This window comes from Melanerpes formicivorus, unplaced genomic scaffold (genome assembly GCF_026170545.1).
Source record: "Melanerpes formicivorus ecotype bairdi unplaced genomic scaffold, bMelFor1.0.p_v2 SCAF_8, whole genome shotgun sequence".
Taxonomy (NCBI): Eukaryota; Metazoa; Chordata; class Aves; order Piciformes; family Picidae; genus Melanerpes; species Melanerpes formicivorus.
The window spans coordinates 16,444,144-16,466,945 of NW_027142360.1; the positions used below are offsets into that span (position 1 = coordinate 16,444,144).

At 41.5% G+C, this 22,802-nt stretch overlaps 1 long non-coding RNA gene across 2 annotated transcripts; it reads left to right on the forward strand.

Moving 5' to 3' along the window:
* The first annotated feature begins 752 nt into the window (after positions 1-752).
* On the forward strand, positions 753-21,517 carry LOC137442727 (uncharacterized). Of its 2 annotated transcripts, none has more exons than XR_010987757.1 (3): positions 753-784; positions 16,958-17,013; positions 19,739-19,808. It is a non-coding gene; the product is annotated as an uncharacterized lncRNA (long non-coding RNA). The 2 variants fall into 2 exon arrangements; XR_010987758.1 differs by lacking the exons at positions 753-784; positions 19,739-19,808 and adding exons at positions 15,576-15,654; positions 21,310-21,517.
* Positions 21,518-22,802: the final 1,285 nt, after the last annotated feature.

The following is a 22,802-nucleotide window of genomic DNA, read 5'->3' on the forward strand; positions in this document are numbered from 1 at the left end:
CTTACACCAACTTCACTCCAGTGGTGCTTTGCTTATTCTTTGATTGTTTCACAGAATCACAGAATGAACCAGGTTGGAAAAGACCTTCGAGATCATCAAGTCCAACCTATCACCCAACACCATCTAATCAGCTAAACCATGGCACCAAGTGCCTTGTCCAGTCTTATTTTAAACACTTCCAGTGATGGTGACTCCACCACCTCCCTGGGCAGCACGTTCCAATGGCAAATCACTCTTTCTGTGAAGAATTTCTTCCCAACATCCAGCCTAAAATGAAAAATTGTTTTAGAAACATAGAATTGTTGGGATTGGAGGGGACCTCAAGGATCATCCACTTCCAACTGCCCTGCCATGGGCAGGGACACCTCACACTAGACCAGGTTGCCCAGAGCCACATCCAGCCTGGCCTTAAAAACTCCCAGGGATGGGGCTTCTATATCCTCCCTGGGCAAACTGTTCCAGTGTCTCACCACCCTCATGGTGAAGAACTTATTCCTAACATCCAATCTGAATCTACACATTTCTGTTTGTTTGCTTTCTGTGTTGTGTTTTTTTTCTTTTCCCCATTCCCCCTAGTCCTATCACTACCTGCCACCCTAAAAGTCCCTCACCTGCACCTTTTTCCCTTCAAATCCCAGAGCACCTGGGCTCTGTTGGAGTCTCCTCCCACCCCAGGTGTGGCCACTTGGCCCTTCCCACCCACTCCCCTTTTTAATCCCCCCCAGGAAGCGTAGAAGCCCTAAGCTGAGCCCATTTGGGCTGAGGGATCCTCCTCTCATCGCTGGTGAGTGCCCCTGGTGCACACTGGGTGATGGTGGTGGTGACAACAAAGGCCGGGGGGCCTGGTGGCCCCCCGGTTAGGTAGGGCAATGATTGATGACTACTCCAATATTATCTGTGGTTGCTGGCTGGGCCTCTTTACTGGGGCTGAGCTCCACTGTGGGGTATCTTGGCTGGTTGAGGGTCTTGACTCTGGGATGGGTGCAAAAAATGGTGGTGGTGGAGTAGGAGCTGTTTAGGTGGGGTGGAGGACGGTGTTAGAGGGATTAGGAGCTGCCTTGGGAAGATGAAGGGTGGTGTGGGGGGAGGCAGGGGTGTTAAGCAAGATGACCTTTATCCCTTTGAATAATTCCATGCTTCCTCTGCACTCAGGTCCTTGATTTCTTTTGGACAGTTCACTAATTAGATACCTTCATTTTTCAGTCTTTATCCATTTGAAATCTAAAACCTTAATTATAAAACTGCCTTTGTTTATCCTTAAATAGTATTTAACCTGAATCAACCCATGATACACTTGAAACAAGTTTTCATTTCTTATCAGTTATAAAAACAAAGTTTTAATTAAGAATGCCCTCTTGTCCAATGAACTTGCTCTTGGGTGAGAAAGAAAATTGTTTGCTGTCATACAGAGGAAAACCTGGACCTTATCCTTAATATCAATATCTATTTTTCATCCTATACTTTTGCATAACAAAATACACTGTTCTTAGTATTATTAGTATACTGTGTACTTACTTCACTTCACTTTTCTTTAAAAAACCATCTTTTTATCACAAACCCTTCAATATTCCTGTTCTCTCATCCTCAACCAAGCATCTTGTATTTTTGGTGAAACATCAGGAATGACCCTCAGCTACACATTCTAATTTTTTGGTTCTTTAGAGAAAATATGCACACTTCAGTAGCCCCTTCATGATCACTGGTTTAGTAACCAGGCTGGAAATTGTCTTTCCTCTAGCAGTGATACAATGTGGATGACTTCTTTCTGTATTAATCCTCCATTTTTTCTTCCCTTCTGTTATTTGCTGTAGAGCCTGAGGAAGGTTGATGAGGATATTACTGTTTTATGACGGTGGTCTGGGTGCTCAGAAACAAAGAACCTGTATCTCATGCAGTGTTTTGTCCCTCTTCTCAGTGCTCCTCAGCTCAATTCCCTAGCTGACTCAGGATTTCTAACTAAGTGACTCCCTCTGGGCTTGCCATTCATCCTTCACTGGTATGCTGCTTCTATATTTTGATCACTGAGCATGGTGTGTATAATCCTGTCCTTCTGTTTGTATATCCTTGTCTCAGTTGTCTTCTATTCAATCCATGACTGACTTTGCCATCAGCTCAGCAGAATACCCAAACCACCCCTGGACTGAAGACATTTCCAAAGAGAATCAAGTGGAAGACATGATCTACATCACCTTTAGTGCAAGAGATGGACAGCAGGCCATTTTTGTGTTACTTTGGATTAAGACCACTAGTCATTTGCAATTTCCACCAGTGTGAGTGGTCAGTCAGGGTTAGTATTTTCAGACCTTGAAATACAGTGTAACTAGGTGCAGACCCTGGTTATAAATTAGAGATAATGTTGGTGTAGCTTCCCTCTCTCTCTCTAATAATTTTGGTAAGTGGACTGTATTCAAAGTGCCCTCTGCCTGAACTCTCCAAACCTGGCACAGAAATTTCTGGTAAAGTTTACAATACAAATGCTTTATGGAAATAAAATGGCACTAGAAATGTTTTGACTAGCTGTGCCAGTTGAAACCCACATAATTCATACAATGAATTGTTGTGGTTTGAAAAAAAGTTGTTTCCATTTTATTTCTTTAAAGCATTAATTAAATTACATATAAAGCTACTAACATCTCGGGTCAGAGAGAGAGTGCCAAAATGGACATTATAAAAATGTTCACATTGGTATTAATTTCGTGTTTATGGGGCGTCTGATGTCTCTAAAACCTCCCTAGACCGCTATTAATCATAACCTATCAAGTACATTCATCACATATTTTTCCTGTCATGCGCCAAAGAATGTCTTATTAATTAAAGGGGTGAAAAATTGGAAAGGTTCCTTCTCTGCCCTATTGTTTTGTGGAAGAGGAAATGATAAAGTTCAAACAGTAAATATGCTCCTTTCCAGAAAAATGTTCTTATTGGAAAAGCAGACTTCAATCACATTCAAAGCAAAACTGTTTTGCAAACTTCAGGCCAAATCTGGCTTAGGCTTCTTGCTCATCTACTTCTTCTGAACTCAATTCGCTGCAAAAGCAGGATTTGGCCTTTTAGCACTTGTGCTGCAAAATCCATGACTGTTATTAAAGGCATTTTAATTAAACCCAGAATTAAAACTACATTTTTCTTTAAAACCATCTATAACCAATACTTAGCAGCAAAGGGTTTTTCAGACCTCAAAAGAAATTGTTTGGGTGATACGTTGTATGTGGTTTATAGATTTAAAATCCCTGGGGTTTTGTGTTCTGGGAAAAAGAAGACAAATCTCCATTTTTAAGTTAAAAGGGCTGAGTTTTCTGTTCATTCCCTACTGGACAGTCGTCCACATCTCAAAAGCTGAACATAGCCTTAATTTAGGACAGCTGTTTTCTTTACAATAGAATTTAATTTTATATAGCTCCATTCATATTTGAGGTGTCCCAAAGCATTTAACAACATGGAGTCAGTGCCAGATTTCATGGACCATTGCAGCATGTCAGAGCTTTGCTTGGTGGAGGTCCCCAGGATTTTGGTCCTTGGCTGGTGGTGATACTCTGGACATGGGGACCACCGTAGTAGGTGTTCTGCACCCAGAGGCCCCTCTCTTAGCTGTGAGAGGCAGTAGTGACAGGACTCTGGGGTTAAGTTCATGCCAGTTCAGAAAGTACAGAAAAAAGTCCTTTCCTTTAATAACTCTAAGCAGTGGCACACTCAGGTCTATGAGCTTTGCTCTAATAAATTTCTATATTTTCTATGTTTTCTGTTCAAAAGGTAACCAGCATTGGATCAGCTGCAGAGGCTCAGTTGTGTTAATCTGATTGCATTTTTACCACATGTAGCAGCCTGAGTAGAGCAGGGCAGGTAGGATCCTTCCACCCTCAGAATGAGGCTGTCGTATCACAGAGAAATCCTGAATTAGTCACTGCCTGCTTATCAGAGTCAGTCCATGCATATCTGCTGAGCAAGTCAGGCTCTCTATAATTAAACATTCATCTTCATCCTTGTCAACAGATGACAACTTTAATCACTACCTGATAGTAGCAAAAACATATATGTTAAGTGTTAAGGTTTGAAGGCATAATAACTCAGATCCAACAGGTTTGAGAAAGAAATGTCTCTTAGGTGCCTATTTACTTCTAACTGGGACTTCAGTGTAATACAGTAGTTTTGTGGTCACAAAAAGACTATGCCACAAGAGAAAAAAACCAAGAAAACAGTTACTTCTAACATCAGCAACAGGCCCACACTACAGCAGGGAGCCAGTTTGTAAATCAGCTTTTCAAGTAAGAGAAAGGAGATGACAAGGACTACCTTGAGAAATAACAGACCAACATGTCTCTCACCTATATCCAGGCAACTTACTAACATTCAGGATTGCCCAGACACAAATTTGATTGCCTTCATTGCCTTGGATAATTTATTCAAGTAAAATTGATGAAAATTAATTACTCCAGAAAGCCTTTTTCCCATGTAAATAGCACCAGTTAGTATCATTGTCTTTGAAGCAAAGAAACTTCCTAGAAGAGTGGGGTAGTGCAAAGTCTTTCAGGTTAAGTACTTAAAGTACAGGTTCACAAATGACATCAGAAACCAATAAACAAGCTACATCAAGCTGGATCCCAGTGGATCTACTTCTTCCCCAGCATAGTGACATTGGGGCATTCAAATACCAGTTTTGCTGCATGGATTCCAGTTGTCATCAAACAAATAGTTTTCAAGAATGATATTCAAATGAAATCTCTTAAAAATGAGCTGAGCAGAAGCTTGCATCACCATTACACATTTATACTAAATCAACATGATAGGGATGTGCTTAAGGATAGGTAGGAATCTTGTGCTGAACAAGCTTTGGAGGTTGAAGTCACATGTGGTCATTGAATCATGAGAAGGAGGAAAGAAGAAATGAAAGGTACAATGAATAGATACCAAGTAGTTTCCTGGTTGGAAGAACTGTGATCTTCTTGCCTGACATCCAACATAACACACTGCACGAATGCAGCAGGGAAAAGCAGAAGTGAGAATGAGGTGGGGTAAGAAGAAGAATAAAGTATCAAACTGCTCTGAGTAAATAGGCTAAGAAAGCAAGATCTCAGCAAAGGGACATGTTACAGAGCCTTCCACATGTGTACTGTTTTCCAAAGCCCGTTTCTCATTTCCCATGTCAAGCTGAAGGGTGCAGCATGCAACATTAAGAAGGGTGGGGGAAGGAAAAAAAAAAAAGGGGGTGGGGAAAAAAAAAGCTTTCAGTTTTATTTCCAGGAACAAAGTTGTTCAAGTTTGGCTCAAGGACTGCAAATTCTTTTTACTCATCTTGCTGTAGGTAGATTTTAGTGGGTGATGACACTCATCTGTTGTAGCAAAGGATAAGTAAAATTGTTCATTCCTATTTTTCTCATAGGAAGAAATCCAGATGTGCATTCTTAGTATTATCTTTATCCTTATTCCAAAAAAAATCCCATTCACCTCCAGAGCTTGCCTAGACAACACAGAGTAAGGATCCAGACTGTGTCTTAGTCCATAACAGTTAAATGCTGCAAACAAGCCAATGAATGGGAAGATAAATGTAAATAAGCTATAATTTGCAGAAGGGCTCTGCTCTCAGCTTCCTACTCACTCTAATCACCAACTGGTTCTTCAGGAAAAATCCTCACATTATTGGTCTCTTTTCATGGAGTTTGTCCCACTAGCTAAAACCTGGGCATCCCAGTCCAAGCCTGTCCTTTAAAATCTCTACATAAAAAGAAGTAGCCATGTGTAGAGGGTGAGTAACACCAATTGTGCACAGCCACTAACGATATCTAGGATATATTGCCCTCTGGGGGCACTTATTTTTCTCTACTGCTTCTAAAGGAAATACAGATTAGTCTTAGATATATGAAGCTGGACAAGTGGAAAATACAATATTTTTTCTTTTTTCTTACAGAAGTGCTATACATACATTTCTTTTTTTTTGTCCCTTTTTGGTGCTTAAGCTATAGATCTCAACAGCTTCTGGGGGACAAAAGAGAAAATGCTGATTGCTTCCTAAAATATGATCAAATGTAACCACAGTCTTTATCATTCAGAGCCAAGCACCTAGTAGCCATTAAAAGTCAGATGGTTACAAAAAAATGACAGTTTGCTGTAACTTCTCTGCTGTATGTGAAAACGGGTGACCATCTTTTCATGGTGTTTGGGGCCTTTGCCTGGAGAAGAGGAGACTCAGGGGTGACCTTATCACTCTCTACACCTACCTGAAGGGAGGTTGTAGACAGGTGGATGATGGTCTCTTCTCCCAGGCACCCAGTACCAGAACAAGAGGACACAGTCTCAGGCTGCGCCAGGGGAGGTTCAGGTTGGATGTTAGGAAGAAGTTCTATACAGAAAGAGTGATTGCGCTATGGAATGGGTTGCCCGGGGAGGTGGTGGAGTTGCCGTCATTGAAGGTGTTCAGAAGGAGACTTGATGGGGTGCTTGGTGCCATGGGTTAGCTGTTGGGTGGGTTGGATTGGTTGATGGGTTGGACACTATGATCTTGAAGGTCTCTTCCAACCTGGTTTGGTTTATTCTAATTAGTATTTATTCTTATCTGTGTACATAAAGGTTTCTAGATTCCTCAGAGCTCCCCATAGGCTTTAAGGCATTCAAGGACCTTGCAGTAATGACTTCCATGAATGTGGAAATACCCAGTCCTACAGCTTCACACCTCTTTAAGCTAAAATCATAATCTTATTAATTAAGATTAATCTTAATTCCATGGAGGAAATGGCAAGGAGAAAGCAGCTGAAATCTCATTGTTTACATTTGTCTTTGCCCATCCAACCTGGCCTTTCAGTTCCTTGGCATCTAGACTCCTACATAAATAAACCCATCCTTAATTTTAAGTCCCACTGAGACCAGCTGGCAGGGAAGTCCCAGAGCATCTGCTACTGAGCACTCAGAGTCATCGCAGAGGATGACATGGGCTTCTGGTCTGACTCAGCACCAATGCCCTTACTCCCTGCCATGTATGAGTTTTGTTGATTCAGGGCATAAGTCATATAATGATTTACCTACAGTCACTGCTCTCCTTTCATTGTGGACAACTAAAATAATTCTTCTTGCATAAGGGTGGGATCCTGGATTAAGCCCAAGGTAGAGCTAGCATTATATGACATAACATAATTATCCTACTGTCAGCTGTGCCTTGCCTGAGCATCTGGTCTTTGGTTTTTCAGATTGAAGGTCCAAGTTAATTACAAATAGCATCAGGATTGCAATGCAACTTAATTGCACTTCCCTCCTAAATGTTGTTTAATTGATTTAGAAATCCTAGTTCATCATTTTTTTGGTTGTGTTAATTGGCTAAATCTGTCATTAGAAAGATGGAGGGAATTGGCTAACCCAACTAGACAACAGAAATTAAAAATCCAACATCCAGATAATCCTCTTGTTGCTGTCACAAACTTCTACTCTATCCTTTTTCTTAGAAAAACATTTTTACAATTAAGATTGATTATATAAGGCTGATTATTCCAAGGCTAATTACTTTCCGTGCTTCAGAGAGAGCTTTTCCTCTCTCTTCTTCCACTCAAGTGTGGCAAAGGCAGCGTTAAATGCAACCGTGGACTCAGAAATGTTTATGGTAGGCAGAGGCTTCAGATTAGCATGACACATGGAATTTTTGAGCTGTTAGATTCGATTTCAAAGCATTAGGCTAGGATTTCACATTTTGTTTTTATAAAATGCAAATAGACTTCAGTTGCTTTGTTATTAAGATGGATTTGAAATGCTAGTCAGGGAGCAGACATGGAACCCATAGTGGTTACACAAGTCTTGCTTCCCTGAGCAGATTTTTTTTTTTTGTCTTTTTTTCTTTAGTATTTCTCCCAGATGCTCAGTAAACTGCTACTGTGAGACAGGCCAACCAAAAAGCTGTTCCTCTCACTCCTAAGGGGAAAAGAGGTAAGGAATTAATGAACTCGGAGTGAGGGCGCACAAAGACTTTTCTGAGAAAAGGTATCAAGGGAAAAGAATCCAGTACATTCTGGCAACAGAACAGTGGCAGATATTCTCTGCATTAGATCTTAAGGCACGTTGGCATCAGACATCTTTATCATTACTGGTGCTTACACTAACTTCTAGAGCTACATGCAGGAGTCACTGCTGATGTCGAAAAGATCCCGCAGTTCATAGCACTGATAAACAATGGAGCTCCGTAGTATGGTGCCAGCATTATTGGCTATCCTTAGCACCACAGTTTAGCTTTGACTGTGAGGAAAGGACCTAGTGGTGAGTGTGTATAAGACCTAAAGGTATACTGAAGACTCTGTTAGCTGTGTACTTGGACAGTGGGCCTCCCAATGGGGTCCATGAGCTGCAAAATGGCATTCTCCAGAGGACATTCAGTCGCAAGAGTAAGCAGAGCCAACAGCTCCCTATTCTGCCACGTGTTTCCAAATAGATTGCCAGAAGACTGCCTGCAAGCAGTTGACAGACTGTCAAGCGGCTGCAGGAGTAAGAGCTGGGGAACTCCCAGGTACTCCTAGATTGCTCCAGAGGAACAGGGTTGGAGTGACCTTCAGTGTTGTTTTAAGCTGTCAGATTTCTAGCCATTAAACTTCAAGCAAGACCTCAAATGTTATTTAAAATTTCAAGTTAGCTTCTAAGTGGGGTTGCTGAGGCAAAATCCCTATCTGATGAGTAATTGAATAACCCAGTTTTCTAACAAGAAAAAAGACCAGCACGGGCTACTAAGAACATTTTCATGGTTTTATCTTTTAATTCTAGTTTAAGTCAAATTGGGAATGCACGCAAATATCTGTGAATTCCCAATAATCTGCAGACAGCTCTCAGCATCCCAGGCTTCCTGTTGTAATCCATGATAAATAGGAAAGGTAGCACAACCACTTAAATTTCTTGTTAACTGTGAAGAATCCTCTCTGCATACCTCAGAAAAACATTGTGCTGGCTGAACCAACCAGGAAGGCTCGCTGATCCATGCTTGCAGTGATCTGTGCATGAGTTAGGAAGGAAGCATGACTGACTGTTTCTATGGAGATTAGAAAGAACAGGTCTTGTTCCCTAGGCAAAGCCTTAATTAGCAAATGCTTAAAGTTAGGAAAATGTGATGTTTTTACAAGGACATTTTGTCCCAGCAGTGGTTGTTTTCCTCCCCTTCCTTAAGCTGCAAGAGGCTGTGAGTGCCAAAGGAGTCCAGGGTGAACAAGAGCTTTCTGTCTCTCACATCCACAACACCTGCCCAAGAGGTGCCACACTGCAAAGAGACCTGGAGTCTGAGGCTACTACTTTGTCATAGCAGATTTAGGAGAGTTGTCCCCAGAACGGGCTTCTCCAGAGCAAAAGGCATCCCCTTTAAAACAGAAGGGTGATTTGTCAGAATAGAAGTTAAGCTTTCAGGGTGTATTTCTTTGGCCCTCCCCTGAACATTACCAAAAATAGAAGAGTGGGCTAAACGCAATGAAGCCTGATGCAGCTATGTACTTACTGATACTTTCAGAAAGATTCATATATCTGTAGGCAGCTATATCCTGTAAAGATAGAAGCAGAGCTCAGTAACTAATTTCATATGATGCATCAACCAACCATTTTTAGTCTCATCAGTATGACCTGTGCTGGGCTGGAACAGAGTGTCCGAGGGAAGGGGTTTCTCTTGAAACCCTGACATGAATCCTCTGCGCCTTGCAGAGTGGAGACAGCTTGTCTTTAAACCTGAACAATTCTGCTTCCCACTTCAGCTGTGGTTCATTAAGCCACTTTCTGATGCTGGATCAGGATGGAATTGGTTATGTTGGAATGAGACCCGTTTGCAGACAAAACGTTTATTTTCTCCATATTCCCTTTCACTGCAGATTTACATACCCAGTCTTGCGCTTGACAAAAGCACGCCTGCCCCTTTGCTTGTGCTTATGAGGATACATTTACTCAAAATTTGAGACCCAGCTACATTTTATAGCTCAAAAATACAATATAGATTCTGCTTCTGAGCACTGAAGCAATATTTTAACAGGGCAAGGCTGAGCTCTAGCACTCAAGTGAGTTAGAGAAATGTATGTGTAGATCCAAGCTGTTTCCACGCTCTGTTTGAAGTCTACTGAGACCAAGCCAATTTCTTCTATCTGTCCTGTCATTTCTCTTACACTATATGCCCAAGATGAGGTATTAAAAATATTGTTACTTCAAAGTCCTACCTCTCCAAAGTCTTCATGTTCAGCCAAGCTTGACAGATACAGATGTCTTAAAGAAAAAATTATTCTCATCTGTTCCTTCTGCTTCTTGGATGCCTTTTCCAACTGCTTTTCACAGAAATATATTATTTCAAATATCTCACAGGAAAAAATATAATAAAAAATTACTTCTTCCAGACCTCTGAAGCTGCTCTCACAGGTTGCCTCTGGATGCTACTGCTTCTTGAAAGGACATATGCAGTAGAACCATGCTAGCTGACTCAGCATGAAGAGGCATCTTGTACCTAAATGTCTCAGATCTATGCATCTATAGGGGGCGGGTTTTGTCTTTGTGACAGACCATTTGAAAAACTGAGTAAGTAAACTTGTCTATCCATGTCCTTTGGGACTGACACCGATCAAGTGACAAGAATATTTTTGGATTAAGTTTTCAGCCTAGCTGGTATCCCTATACTGCAGTTGCTGCCCTGCAATGGATAAAAGTCACCATCTGTGAAGATCTGTACAGGCAGGGCCCAGATCTCTGCTAATGTCCCATGCCCAATATCCTTCAGCCAGAGCATCAGTGTTCTGTTGTACTCTAACAGTTGCTAGCTCTGGAATGCAAGTAACTTCCTGGCCTCTTTTATGGGGCTCTGAGGAGAAGCCTTGCTGCAGGATGATAACATTTAGCAGGATTCCCCAGGGGCATTGCAGTCACAGGCGCCAAGTAAATAACCCCTGACACTCCTAATTGTATGATAAGGAACTTTACCAGTGTATGTTGCAGCCTGATTTAAGATTGCCTCTTGCCTTTTTAAAAGCTATGTGGCTTGCCTTCACAGGACATCTGTGAGTGGTGGGTGATCTATACAGTGCAGGAGAAATTGTGTAAGAATAACAGGGCTCAATTCCACTGCCATCATGGATCTCATCAGCTGTACAGCCAAAGGCTAAAGCAGCAAATACTTCAGCAGTAAAATCTCTCTCACCATTGTTCAGGCATTGGTGGTAACTGCTGCAACTTCATTTACCTTTCAGAGGTGCACAGGACCGCTGCCTCACAGTCTTGTGCCCAACATATATGAAGAGGAGAGGATGGAATTCTGTACTAATTATCTGCCCTGAAGTACAGAGGATTTTGCCTTAGCCGTATGATAGATCATTCTGTTAGCTGGGGGAGGAGGTGGTGAAGATGGAAGTCACTTGCTGTGTGACAAAGAATGTGTGCAACACTGATTCACAACCATTTTCCATTTGCTTTTTTTTCTTTATCTATCACAGGTGCAGCATCCTAAGCAGCATTTCTGCAAATACAACTGTTGCTCTGTTCCAAAGGAACAAGACAGCAGACTTTGGTAGACATCACTTGTATTAGTACTGTGATAAGCATGCTTTGTTCTAGCATTGCATACACATGACAGCTGATGTTTCATAACAGATCTCAGAGCATAAAAAAAGCCTGGGTGCAAGATCTCAGCACACTGTTGCGCTGTAAAATGGATTATGTCTTGCAGAAAACTGTCCTTCATTTAAGACACTGCAACAGACTGCTGAGCACATTTCCACCCTAAACAAAGGCAGCTCAGGAATTTGAATATTGTGGGAAGCCAGGCTTTGTCTAGATATTATTTTGGGAAAGGAATATTTGTGGGTGGATGAGAGACAGTTCAGGTGGGGAAGGAAGGAGACAGCGTGTGGGAAACAGGCAGTGAAAGGGAGCTACAGCACAGCCAACTGTTTGGATGTTTGTCTTGTGAGAAGCCCAAAAGGCCAGAGAGCTGGAAAAGATCTGCTGCTGTGAGAAGCTGCCTCTGGTTGTTTGTGTCCTACTGTGCTTATGAGCAGACTCTCGATATTGTTCTACATAGCAAGAATTGCATCAAAAATACTGGTCTCTGCTATTAATATATTTACTTGGGAAAAAAGTTAAGGGCTCAAATTTCACACAGCTGGAATGGTGTGGGATTGCCTTTATTTTCATGTGGCATATTTTCTAAAAAAGCTTTTGCTTTCTTCTTTTCCCTCTTAGTTTTTACTTGTTGTTCCTGTTGTTTCTACTTCTCAGGAAAGGCAGTAGGTCTCAGAGCAGGCACCCTGTCATCTTAGTGAAGTCTGGCTTCAGTAGCACAAAAAGAGACGTCCTGTCTGAGGGCAAAACTTGGCCCTACTACTGGACTCAGCTCTTTTGTATTAAGAGCTGATTTGGACACCCACAGGAGAAGCTGAGTTTCAGGTATATCACACTCCTCCATCCAAATAAGTGTAAGAAGTCTACCTGTCCAGGCAGTCATTTGTCTGCTCTTCTGATAGACGCCTTTGCCTCAGAAGAATAATATCCAGAGGGGAGATACCAAAGCAAAGGTTATTCACGGGTTTATGAGAAAATGACCATATTTTCCACTTGGAAGAAAACCCCCAAAGTCCTGGATTGGTCAGGCTAAACTTAGAGTGCACATAGCAAGTGAGAATGTGAAGTGCCATTTGCATTTTGCTGACAGGTAGTGGTCTGGATCAAGTCCTCCAAGTCAGAGTGCCTTCATTGAACTCCCCTTACTTCTCCTTAGACCTAAGCAGGTTTCTGTGGTTGTTGCTAACTTCATACTGTGTCTGGGGAGTTTTTATGTACAGAACTGACTGTCCTGAACCTCAGGAGAGTGGCTGTCCACAGTCAATGGGTAGCCCAGGCATACAGAGGCATCTTCTAGTGCAACAGTGACGCAGTCCAGCAAATAAGAGATCTACAGACGCACAACCATCTCACCAGTGAAATGACACCTCTTGAAGAAAATAGCAATGCATTTGAAACTGAGCCAAAATAAATTTGCACAAATTTGGCCAGAAGTCTCTTGTGATTTTGGACTACACTATAGTAGTTAAAGCAAAGGAGTAATATGGTGAGATCTGAGAGCAAGGATCATACTGTGCCCATAGCCACAACCCTTTAGATGAAGCATGTTGAGACTTGAAAAGTAATTTATATAGAAAAATCCCTATGGCGTCCTTCCCCCCATCTCTTTGAGCCTTAATAATGTTCTGGGAGGTGCCATACTTTCTGCTTGAGATGTTTAAAGCAAAAGTAACTAAAGAGATCACCTAATAATGGAGATGCCATTTTACTGGGCTTCTCTAATGGCAACCAGCAGTCAATTCATTGCCATCTTTCTGCGTCCCTGCCTGCAGCTGTCAGGCAAAATAAAACAGCAGCCACATAGATTCAAAGAGCTGTGTGCAATTTGGATTGTGCATTTAAAGAGTGTTTATTTTAAAAAGCTATTATCTACCAGCTGCTCATAAACTCTGTTTTGCCCTGCAAGAATCTTTGTACTGTCCAATTGTCTTGACTTGCTCTAAATGCATATTCCACTGGTTTGAATTAGCTGCTAGCTTGTAGTGATTATGGTCATCATTCATCTAGACCAATTCAAATCAGATTTGGAAGTGGTGACATCACCTATGTATGAGTATTATCTGTAGGGTAGAGACATACTGTCCTCAAACTAGGCCAAACTTGTGTTCTGTTTTGTTGTGGTGTCTTATAAAGCATATAGTTTATGCAGGAAAGCCTTTCCCTTTCCAAAATATGTGTTGTCTCATTATGTACTAAAGCAAGTCAATACTGCCAAACTGATGGCCCTGGTTTCCAGAACAGCAAAAAGATGGCTTTGTAGAGTCTCTCTCACATTCCAGAAATGCTACCCATAACGAAAAGCTGTCTTCTGGAAAGTCTGCATAGTAAGTAAAACTTCTTGTTGTCATTTGTACCAATCTCAGTATCAATAGCATTTGCTATTAGGGGTTGGTCCCTAATACACAGTTTTTATACTGAGACAACATGAACCATAATTACACTTCAATTTTCATATGTAGAATAGGCAAGGAAGCCCTATCACTAGGGTACTGTTGGCTGTTTCTCAGAGAGTTAAGGCTGGACCAGGATACACCTTAGATACTCCTTCTGTCTCAGTGTTTTGTACAAGAACTGTAGGAATCATTAACAGTGAGAAACACCAAGTGAACTGAGTCCAGTCATAAGCAGGGCAGGTAGGAAGAAAATAGGGAAAGAGCAGCTATTAACAGAACAGTGGAGATGATGGTGTTGGAGGGACAAAAAGCTATCTCTAATGGCTTTAGAAGTACAGTTTTTAGCACTCACAAGCACTCAGAGGCACTTGAATCTCTTTTCTGAAAGCCTGCTTATTTGAAAACTGCATCTGAAAGATTTTTAGCACCTTTCCAGGAGTGGATTGATAATAAAGTATCTTTTTCTAAGTATCCAAAGAATAGAGCCTTTCCAGTGTAGGTAATAGTAATATTGAAGGTCCTATTGAGCAAAATCGTGTCAGTCATTACCTGCAAAGTAAAAATCAAAGTAAAGACCAAGTTTTTGTTTTAATTGATATGACTGAGTCAAGTTTAGCTTGAGGGGTTTCTGGGGAAAAATTTTCTAGTGTCAAAGAAACAAAAATCTGGATGCCCAGCTTCCCCTTTTGCTTGTCTCACTGCAATCTACTCACATAATTAGAGAAGCTGGAATCTCATTTGTACAAGGAATTTGTAAAGAGAAAAATGACAACAGCAGAGATTTAAAGTTCCAGCTCTGAATTTCCTCTTTACTTTTGGCTTGTCAGAGTTAGGAATATAGATCCTGCAGCTTTTTGTGATTTACAAGAGTCATATTCACCTTCTGCAGAAGGCCTCATATAAGTCTGTTTACAAGACTGAGTTTACTCAGGTAATTCAAACAAAGCAAGTCTGATTTTTTCCATCCAAAACCATTCTCCCAGGAAACAGATGCAAACCCACCCAATCAAGCTAAGACAGCCCTCACAAGTGCTCTTATCCACAGAATGTTGTCATACAGCGTCAATCAGAGACTAGGCAGCCACACAGCACTGTAATTAAAAATGGTTTTGGCGCTTCCTGGACTATTTACTGTTTTATAGAATACCACACTCCTCTGAAGGGCGACTGCAAATTCCAGGGGACAATCCAGCCTACTCTCCCGTCAAGGTTGGAATTTTAATGGCTCCGATAAGAGAGAGAGAGTCATCTTTCATCAGATATTGTGGTGTTTATTTTAGCTTTTTGCCTCTTTGGTGGCAACTGTGTCTGTACATACGCCTGAAGTATCAACCGATGACAATCAGTCCTTTCAGAAGCCTCACCGAGGCACTTGAACTACCCATTACATGGGGCAGTATGAGAACACTTGCACAGGCCTCCAGCAAATGGAGTTGTGCACTCTGCATTTTCTGCAGGTTTGGTTAGGAGCACAAACAAGACCAAATGATGAAAAGGCCTGGTTTGTAAGAAGTTTGTTCAAGTACAAGGGAGTCCACTGGGAATTTAGTGCCTCTGTGTGGATATGAATATGTGGATGAAAGAAATAAAAGACTCGGTTATGTTTAAATTTGTTTTACTTTTATATTTCTTGTCATTTGACTTCCTAGGCTTTAAACCCAGAAAGATTAATGGAGTATTCTAAGCTGACATTCCACTTGTTCAGGACACTGTGACAGAAAGACCAGTATGTACAAATACTTGTGTTTACAGACGTTGATTATTTGATCAAGGATCATTCTACTTGCAGCTTTTAGTGTCTCCAGCTTAACTGTCACATATCAGTGTGTGTATTCTTCTTTCATAAACAGATGCTCATTAATGTCTACTTTGGAAATAATTTTTCCCTTATTCTTTAGACAAAGAAATACTATAACAAGTCACACCAGGACATGCTGATGGATTTGTCATGATGTTCCTTCAACACATCTATCAGTGCTTCCAAAGAATACTGGCTACAATTTCTAAAGTCAGGCTTCGTTCTCAGTTAGACACCCAATGCTTTGAAGCAAGCACCTACCTTTGATCAAAATTATGTGTATACTCATGATTTCTGTGCTACAGTTTGTGTGCCTCAATCTAGGAGAAAGGTGGAAGAAGCAAACACCCATGGCAACTATTTATTGGGAAAAGCCTCCTCCCAAGCTCCTGGTGGGAACTGATCTTGTTGCTTTGTCAGTATCTTACTGTGATGGAGATGTTCTTTCTCTACACATAAATCCAAACCCTCTCAGAACAGTAAACTGGCCCTTTTCAAAATGCCACAGTGCTGGAAAAGATGCAAAGCTTTTCACAGTCCCAGTGGAACATGCTTGAAGTCCGCAAGCAGGTTCATGGCCAGTATGTTAGATGCATAGATAGGTCTCAGCTGTGGTCTGGCTAGATATTCTCCAAGGTCAAGTGCTTTGCCTCAGGGAGCCTTCACATGGCCTGTGTTTGTACCTTTTAAAGGTTATGCTGTTATATCTGTCTGGGATACTGTTACAGAGTTTGATGGTGGTAGCTCTGCCAGGGTCAAAGTGCCTGGCTTGGTTGAAAGTAGTGTCCCCTCAGCACTACTGAGAGCCCTCCATGGCCGCAAGAGATTGGAGCAGCCTCCCACTGACCCTGACCCTGGCAGCAGAACCCTGAGGAGAGTGCCCTTAAGGCCCTGACAGCCAGAGGTTTGGGTCTTCTCAGAATTAATAGCAATAGTGTTGCTAAATGCTCAGGAAAATTGAGAGCAGAACAGGAGGTTTGACACCTGGTTTCTGGTGGTTTCAATCGCAATTCATGTCCTAGCTGCTCCCTATACCTTTGGAAAAATCACCCCATAAAGGCTAGAATTTTCCAATGACCCTAAGCAAATGCAGAATTTGTGCAAACACCTACATTTCTGTGGTTCCCATGAAACCCTCTGTTTGTTTTGCTAACAATTTTTGTGATAATTTATGTTTTCCGAACACTGGCATAGAATTCTTAAGAAAAACATAATCTGCTTGATTTTCCAGGTGGATTTAAGCACTCAGTACTTTGAGCCATGAACTCTGGAGAACACTCCCCTAAGGTCAGCAGCACCGGGTCAGGCTCTGCAGAGCACACGGTGGAATGTGGGATGCACCTCAGGTTAATGACTTGCAATTGCACACAGCCCTTCCTAAAGCTGCACATGTTGTTAATGCGTATCAGAACTCAGTGAGACTATTCAAATTACCTCAATTTCCCAGTGATTTATGATATATGTTCCTGCCTTCATTGGTTATTTATCTGTCCTCTTAGTATTGCTAGCCAAAGCAAAGAGGGGAGAAACAGATGCAGTCATGTTATGTTTGAGCAAGGGGTCAGATGTTTTCAGAGACAGTACAAGCTGGGTAGAAGAACACTTAAAGGACTTTAAAATCAGAAAGCCAGCAGAGACATCAGTCCAGTGCAGAGTCAAAGAGACTGAAAGAGCCTTTCTTTATTCTCTTTCTAAAGTGAACAATTTCCTGACTTTGGAAGGTGGATTCTGTTCATTTAAGTAGTTTTCCAGGGTGTATTTTATACTGCAGCCTGGAAGGTTTTTATGATATGCCAACTCTGACTTTTTGTAACTCTAAAAAGTTAGGTTTCGTTGGTAGGAGACAACTCACTTCAGACACAGCACACACTGAATTGGCCAAATTCTGTCCTCAGTTACAGCTATGCAGCCCTCATCCTTAACCCATGTGAAAACTGAGCTTACTAGAGGTAGCAGATTGAAGACCAGGGGTTCCAAAATCCACCCTCAGATGCTTGTGTGTGGCTAGGACTGAAATCAATGGGAGTCCCATGTGTACATCCAGGGTAGACTTTGGCTTGTGATTTTTATTGTTTGTGCTATTGGATAAAATTGATTCCAGCATTACATTTCTCAGTAAGAGTTATTCCTACATCATCATGCATCAAAATGTTGGCTTCAATCTCTTCTTCTTGATGGTAGCTTTGAGAAGTATTTGTTTTCTGGTTAGTTTGGGCCCAGCATTAATCATTCTCAGGCTTCCTCTAACCTTTTTTTAATTATTTTACTGATGGCAGATTTAGCTGTTGGCTCACCTTTATTTCCAAAACAGATGAATTTTATTATTCTCTAATATTAACCAGATCCAAGTAGTTGATAGAGTTAAACCAATGTGGGCCAGACACTCACACAGCGTGTTCACTGTTGGTTTGGGTACACTGTGTGGGACGGTGTGATAGGGTGCCCAGGAAAGAGGAGAGCCCCAGCTTGCAAGGGCAATCATGTGGAGCTGAAGGTCAGATTTCTGAGCTCCTATTGGTGCTCTAAATTAGATCAAAGACATTAAATCTGCATAGCCTAGAACTACCACATTTGTAATGAGGAGCAAAGGTGGAGTCACCATCATTGGAGGTGTTCAGGAGGAGACTTGATGGGGTGCTTGGTGCCATGGGTTAGTTGATTAGGTGGGCTGGATTGGTTGATAGGTTGGACGCGGTGATCTTGAAGGTCTCTTCCAACCTGGTTTATTCTATTCTATCTTTCAAGGGGTATGTTTTCTTTTAACACTTGGAGCTCAGGGCTTTGTATGAAATACATTTTAAAGTTCCTAGATTTGTGTAGGACCTTTGAAAGTCATCTATTCCTACCCCTTGTATAAGCAAAGACATCTTCAACTAAATCAGGAAGTCATGGTGCCATGTGGGCAGTGCAATTTGCAAGACTTAATGTAAAGGATAGGGATGAAAGGAGAAAGTGGTGAGGAAAGGAATTTTGTGTTGGCACCAGGAAGGTATGTGAGCCTTCTGCAGATGAGGGTGGAAGATATGAATAGCTAAACATTCAGACTAGCAGCTTCAAATGCAGCAAAATAATTCTACCTCTTTCACTGCCTTTAGGTTTCAGTAGCTGCTGCTGATGCAGCCTACTTTTGATTATTCATTTGTTCACTATGAAATATAAGAGACAGACCTGAATGCTTCTGAAGTAGATATAAGGCTTACTCTAACTCAGCTTGATTTAAGAGCTCTCAGTTCTCAGGTTATTATCAATTACAAGATCACAGGAGGATTCAAGCTGGAAGGGACTTCAGAAAGTCTCTGAATTTCTTGCTCAAAGCAGGGTCAGCTATTATATAGACATTTGGAAAATAAGAAGCAAATATAACTGGAAATATTGCCTGTTAAATGTTAATTTTAAACGTAAGTACAACTTCTCTTAGAGCTCATATGACTTTTAAAAGAAAGTCTAATATTCAGTCTTATGGTTTTGTTTGTATCTCTGTCTGCAGCAGTTGCTTTTAGAACAGTTTGCAGTGGAATTGTATGTCCTTTACCAGGTGTGAATCAGGCATTAGTGCAGTCCACTAGTGCTTCACGGTTGGGAGCTGTTAGTGCAGACAGAACAGATAACAGGTTCCAAATTGAACAACAAACTGATATTGATTCTGGTACAATTCTTGTGCTCATTACCTCTCAGAAAGCCCAAAGAAAGGCAAAAGGACTCCTTGAGTGCAGGGTCTGCAAGTTGCTCAGACAATGACAGGTTCTGCATTCACAGACAGCAGTTATTTTGCAGTGGGTAGCTGTTGTTCCACTTGCCTTCACGTTTACTGATAGTGAAAATACTTGTGATGTGGAGATGAATTCCTGCAGAACAGACATAGGAATGGTTTCACTCAGCGGCCCTGGCTGTAGCACACGTGGCCATTGCCATACTTCTTGGAACAGACTCTGTTCATTTTCCCAGTTTATTATGAGGTCTTTGTTCCATGTCATGGATGTTCATGTCAATTCTTATGGACCTTTGTCTACAGCTGGTGAACTGAGCTATATGAGGTCACATCATGGACTTCTGAGGAGAACAAATGGCACTTTACATGGAAGAGCTGTACACTGGGTTGTTTCTGCCTTGTGAACAAGATAGTGATGTCCTTCACAACCAAGCTTGGTACCTGTGTGACAGAACGCTGTCATCTACACAGAGATCTATTATGCATGAAGAGAAGACCTAGAGAAAAAAATCAAGTTACTGAAATGTGTAGTCTTAGCTGAAAACCTTATCCGCTGAAGATCTTTTATAAAGTTCTGTTTCAAATGATCCTACTTGCTTGCCACATCACTTACTGTTAATGAAAAAGTCTCCACTAGACCAGGTTGCTCCAGGCCTTGTCCAACCCAAGCTTGACTGCCTCCAGGGAGGGGGTGTCCACAACCTCCCTGAGCAACCTGTTCCAGTGTCTCACCACCCTCAGTGTAAATAATTTCTTTCTAATGTCCCATCTAAATCTACCCTTCTCAAGCTTTACTCCATTTCCTCTCATCCGATCACTACAAGCCCTTGTTAAATGTCCCTTCACAGATTTCTTGTATGCCCAGTTCAGGTACTGCAAGGCCACTGTCAGGTATCCCCAGAGCCTTTTTTTCTCCAAGCTGAACAGCCCCAACTCACAGCCTGTCCTCAGAGGGCAGGTGCTCCAACCCTCTGATCATCTTTGTAGCCCTCCTTTGGACCTACTCCAGCAGTTTGTTATCGTTCTTATGCTAATCATTTATTTAGGATGCCTATGCACTGCATATAAAGCACTTTCAACACTTCTAGAGGGTCTTATCTATAAAAACAGTTCTTTTCCCCCCCTAATTTTATCAGGGAAATACTATGAGACCGAGCTGTTTCTAACCTCAGATGTTTTCTTGAGCCCAGTATTCCAAGCAGTGCAGCTGCCACAGTGCATGAATGGCCAGCTCGAATATTCTAAAGTATCCTTCTGCACTTTCTTGTTCAGAACAGTATAATGGAGAACACAAACTTATACCTTCATTTATCTCATAAGATTTAATCTAAAAACATTTACAATGGAGCAATAGGTTAGTGTTCACTTGCTTTAAAATCTACCTAAAAATCTTTTATTAAAAAAAAGGTTAAAAATTCCCAAGCAATAAACATGCAAGAACCATGTGTGAAATTGTCCTCAACCAATATACATTAGTTGAGCAAAAATGGCATTGTCATTCAGCTAAGGCTTAGCTTGATGTCAGCATTACTCAAGCAACAACAAATCACATGGGCCTTGATTGTATCTTAGAGAATTGGGTTGCCCAGAGCTTTCTCGTTATCCTCCATCAACAGGGAATGAGAGCTCAGGACTGTTTGAATAATGCCAAAGGACAGTGTAACAGCATTCTTTTAAACCTTGGAAATGCATTGTGCATGGATGGATGATCAGACCTTTCTGAAATCCCATTTATGAGCATTGCTATTCTCACACAGTGTATACTGAACTGCCAGTGATAAGCTGGTAGAGAGAAGGAACCAGTAGCATACAGCATGGAAAAGATCAGATTTCCCTGCTGTGGTGTAATTCTGTCACTGTTTGGTTACTTGCAGTTCTCTTAAGAAGAATTCCAGGAAATCAGATGGATTTTGTGCCAGACTGCACAGCCACTAAGTCGTAAGGGTACACACTCCATAACTATCCTCAAGAATCTACTAAAGCCCTTCTGAAGCATGACCTACCACTGATTAAAGGGCATTAAAAGGGGAAGGAAGAGCTATCTGAGTGTAATGCACTGAATGAAAGAGGTCAATAAATGAAGCAGGGAGTTCTGAGAGTCAGCTTGTCCTTGCAAATGTTTTATTTCAGTTTCACTGAGAAATTGCACCTGCAGTCTTCCCAACATCTCTGTGGGAATCAGATGAAGTTTATGGGTTTGCAGGGAGGGTGGGGAGGTTCGTACCATTAATGGAAAAACACTGACAACTGTATCAGATGCTGCCCTTAATTCAAAACACTAGCAATGCCTTTCGAAGTAATGCTTTACCTTAATTGCCTTAGGGAATAATTTAGCCGTAACTGGAGAGTAGCTTAAAGTTATGCGCATTTCTGAAACACAAGAAGGAAAAGGAACGTGGCAAGGAAGAAATACCCATCTATTGAGTTTACAGGGAAACCATTAACTTGGCAAAACCATAGGTGAAAGTTCAGTGATTGAGCAAGCTGGCAGCACGAAGTCGGAGAGTAGGAGAAGAGAGAAGAAGGCAGTGAATCCGTGATTTGCAGAGGCAGGATTTCCACTGAAACCAATGTTGTACACAAAGGAGGCTGGTGAAGTACAGCAGAAGCATTTGTCAGAGAAGACAAAAAGGAGAGATGAATGGGAGTAACAAAGAGGCCCCAGGAAAGTTTAGTGAATTGTGAGAGCTCACAAAAGACCCAGGGTTGAATGAGGATACTGAAGGAAAGTGATCTTAAGTCATGTGTGCTGTTCTTGCAAGGTACAATCAGCCCACCAGGATACCAGCCTTTGCTGCCCAGGGGCTAGCTCCCCTGCTGAAGTTTTTATTTTGTTCTTTACCCAAGCTGTGAATCCTGCAGGGAGCCTGTGCTTCCTAACAGTGGACAGTATCTATCAGATTTCTAAATTGGAGTGCCTAAAATCATTAGATCCTTCTGGAAAATGGCTGCATTGTTCCTTGTGAGGACTGAGATGGAAAAAAAGGAGTTGTTCTAAACAATACCGCACAGCTGCTTGAAGTCATTTATTGGGCTTGACCTGTTTGAGGTAGCAGTGGTACCACGTTTAAGGAGGAGTTACTATTGCAAGGACATATTTGGTTATTTAGATACTGTGAAGGGAGATGAGAATGATAGAATTTAATTTCTGATACTGCACTCAGCTATCTGGATGCTTCTACCATTTATATTTTTTCCTTAACTGATGATGCTGATCACCCTTAATGAGCAAGACCTTTATAAACTATGCCAACGTGGATAAAAGCAGCAGGCTTTTGCAAACACAAATGTGGTGTTCAACCCATAAAATTTAGTGTTAAAGGACTAAAGTTTACACTGTAATGCCTGATGCATTTTATTATTTAGA